Source organism: Clupea harengus, chromosome 17 (genome assembly GCF_900700415.2).
Source record: "Clupea harengus chromosome 17, Ch_v2.0.2, whole genome shotgun sequence".
NCBI classification, from domain to species: domain Eukaryota; kingdom Metazoa; phylum Chordata; class Actinopteri; order Clupeiformes; family Clupeidae; genus Clupea; species Clupea harengus.
In genome coordinates, this window is record NC_045168.1 from 7693281 (window position 1) to 7697395 (window position 4115).

The window sequence follows — 4115 nt, forward strand, 5'->3', positions numbered from 1 at the left end:
ACATTTAAAGAGGAATCGGACATTTTCTGGGGTCTCCCAAAAGTATTGTATGGTGTTTTAAATGTTTACCATTATGTCCATGTAAACAATTGTGATGTCAAGCTCTTCTTTCCTTCTCAAAGTTTGCCACTGTAACACACCCTATCCCTTAATAATAAAGAGTGCCCTCCAAAGTGTGGAGGGGCTGGTTCCGGAAAGGCCCAATATCTTTTGCTATCCGCCAAGTTCTTTTTTTTCTAGTGATTTGAAAGCTACATTGAATGGTAGTAAGACAACAAGAACTCGTTCAGTAGTTCCTGCCTCTCCATTTGATTGATATGGCTAAGTCAGGTACTCATTTTTAGGTAGCCAGTTAGTTAGCGGTTTCATCAATCAGTTCAGTCATACATAGAAGCCATTCCAAGATATGTGATTGTTGAGAGTTGGACATCAAATGTGTATACAAATGTTAGAAGCTTTACTGTTTCATTTTGACAGTATGATGGCTGGTTATATGGACAAATAAGGGTCTTTTCAATAGCTTATTGATTCAGATGAGTGTTTCTCTGAAACTTAACTTTGAGTGATGTGTTTCAGACAAACAAGATCATAGTTTGACTGCTTTCACTTTCAAGTGTTTTGTTTGGCGTCAACTTTTAGTCCTAACAACGAATAGCCTGAGGCAGAAATTAAACAAACCAAATGGAATTTTCAGTCAGAATATCCAGTTGTCAGATGAAAGTGGTAAAGGTGAAAGACTAAATAGAATGTTACAATGTTTTATGTGAAATGTGTTCCAGTAGGTGCCAGTATTCTCTCTTGACCTGCATATAGGTAAGGGATAATGTATAGAACGCCGGTCATTATCGGGAAAATAAGCCCCGACAGGGCGAACAGCACCCCGTCGCTAAGCAACGGAATACGCTGGGGTTGATAAGTTACTGGACCACTTGTGGAGTGCTACGAAAGACGTGAATCCGAGGCAAAAAGCAGTCAATTATGCATAGCAACTGATGGAGATAATTTGCAAACACTGTTAATTACTTAAGAATGTATGAATCATGTGCTTATGAAATGGTTTTTCTGTGTGTGTGTGTGTGTGTGTAACTTAAAATATTAGGTGCCACTTAGTCTGCATATGTACAAGAGCATGTTTAGACCAGAAGTGATAAGAAGGGTCGAACTGTGCTTATTCCGACCTTGCAAAACTTCCATCCTTGCCTCGGACGTCAGAAATCCACCACGTGGTTATCCCTGCTGAACGCTCAACTTCTGTCTATATAAACCTTGTGCGATGTGTTTATCATGGCTTCACTTTCAGCCTTGTGCTGGGAGTGAGCCCGATTGCAATTGTTGTTTGTCTAATACAGGGGTTCTCAAACTTTTGCAAGCTGGGCCCCCCCAAAGCTGGTTAGGGGTAGTTGGGGCCCCCCCATCCACCCGCGGCCCGCCGCCACCGCCCTCAACTACACCACCATATATAGATAGATAGATAGATAGTGTATTGTTATTGATAGGCCTGACATGTCAAGGTTAGGCTATTGTTATTGTTAGGCCCATACAGACAATTATTATAACTATTTATTTTTATTATTGTTATTATTATTATCAGTAATAGTAGGTATTATTATAATTAATGATTATCGACCAATTATTATTATTGTATTATTATTATTATCATAATAATAATAAGTGGTATTATTGCTATCATTAGGATACTGTTATTATTATGGGCCTCTTGTGATCTTTACAAAAAAAAGAATGACGAAAGAGGGGAGATGCTTAAGTCTACTGTCACTCTTCAGCTGCTCTTTCATGTCTAGTGACAGCTCATCTGCTGAGCAGAGAAATGGATCCCGAACTCAGGCGAATGAACGGTAGTCCTCTTTGAAATAGGACCCAAACTGATTTCTGATATTCGGCGTGATACAGTGTAATTTGACATAGGAGCTAAACTCAGCACAATACCTATCATTATTCTAAACGTGTTGCGTGGCCGGCAAAATCAGTGTTTCGGCAATTGTATGGGGTTTGCCAAGCTTAGAAATTCTATGAGCAACTACATAAGATGCTCCAGACACTGCTTGGAGATAGTGCTATGCTTGGACATGGTGGTTCGTTGTTGCTGGAGGCCATCACGTTTATGTTTAAAGAAGTCCACAGGCTTCTCTTTCTGACTTTTACGAATCAGAAACTTGTCCATGTTGTGTTTGTTTGCTGATACAGCGTATGAAGTTAATAAAGTTCTAATTTCAACGTCGTGTTCTTGTATGTGTGGTTGTGAACGACTTGCACACGAACAATGGATAAGGCTGTGCTAGGCAATGATTCCTAACCAAACGAACTGTACACAATGTAGACAGGGACAGCACAAAATAGTATTCAAGTGCTGGTGTTTTATTTGTTGCGGTGGATGATCAAAAAATGTAAAGGTAGGCTAGGTGTTAAGGAGAAAAGGGCTAGCTGTAGTTGGAAAAGGTAGCTAGCTAGGCTAGCTCTCGGGGCTACGAGCTTTTCTAAAAGATTGTGGAGCAAATTACTCCTTAGAATAGGCTACGAATAGACCTACTGCAAGTGCAGTAAGGTATTACTAAGGAAGGAGTGAGTCTTTAAAAATACTGTTTATAAAGCAATGAATATCTGAATGATAGAGGAAACAAGAGAAATTGCACAAACTCTGCAAAGTGTCGTCTCAGGGTGAGCGCTTACCTCCATGCCTGCGTTTTGTTTTTATACTCGGAAGCGGAGGTGCTACTCGCTATGAAATGATAATACTCCGTTTTGATTGGTGGATCAGGAGCAAAACAGTATTTGATTTGTTTGGGTCAGTCCAGCCCCTTGCATTTCGCTACTGAGGGAGCTTTCACTAACCAGTGACAGGTCGGCGGTTTTTTTTTCTTTCTCCGTCTGTGACATCGCGCCCCCCCTGGAGAGTGTTCGCGCCCCCCCAGGGGGGCGCGCCCCCCACTTTGAGAACCACTGGTCTAATAGATATACTTATATGCAGCTCCGGAGTCCTGAGGTAACTAGGGTGAATTTCACCTAACAGCAACGGTCAAATATGGAAAAATAGTTGACCACAGAACGTTGGGAAGCCCCATTCAAGTGAATGGAGCATTCTACAGCATTAAGAAGAGCCGTGTAATAAGCATAAATAACATCTGCTATTAGAAGCGAACCGAGGAAAAGCCAAGGTCAGTCAGCTGCCAGCTGGTAGTCACACTTCACATTGTCCCATCCTATCAGTGCAGTATTGTTAGTCTACCTTCAGATTTAAGGATAAAGATAGTCCTGTGAACTATCTGCTTGCTCCCCTCCTTTGACTGAGAAGGACAGCTTGTATTGTTCACTGAACTTGTTCCAGTTGTGTAGACCCATCATACACTGTTGAATCCTTTGGTCCAAGGTCACCGTTTGCAAAGGCCAGTTGTGTTAGACTCTTAGACTGACCTGGTTAAGTATAGACAGCTAAAGAAACAGGTCGAGGGGAAACAACAAGATCTAAGTACCATTGATGAGTGCTTAGACATCTCTCATTAACATCCCATGACTCCAGCCAAACCTTCATTACATCATTAATTGTAAATTGCTTAAGGCCCCGTCACACCATGACGTTCTGGTCAACGTTCTATGATGTTAGAGGAAACATTGGTAATCATCCATGGTCGCTGGTATTGCGCCAGAAGAGCTTTGTGTGAAAGCTGGTGAACGCTGTAATCGTCGGTAATCGTCGGTGATCGGAGGAGAACGCTGGTCCAAAAAAAAAGTTTTGAACATGCACAAAAGTTCTCATGGAGATCAGCGTTCTTCAACGTTTAATTTAAACGCTGGAGAACTTTCGTGGAACGTTTTATTAACTTTGCACGCGTTTGGCTATGGTAGTCAGTCGTTGATAGGGTAGACTGAGTACAGTTGATGCACCCGAAATAACTTATGTGCGCAGCAAAAAAATCCTGAGACGTGATTTTTAGTTTGGACATGCCTACTAACATCCTCTTTGATCCAGGGAAATTTGAGCACCTAACCCATCTCTCGTAGGAAGATATCGGCGAAAGTTTTTTCACCAAGGGAAGATCTTGATTTTATCCTGTCCCTTCTACAATTAATATGTTATTAACCATACGTGATCAACAAAC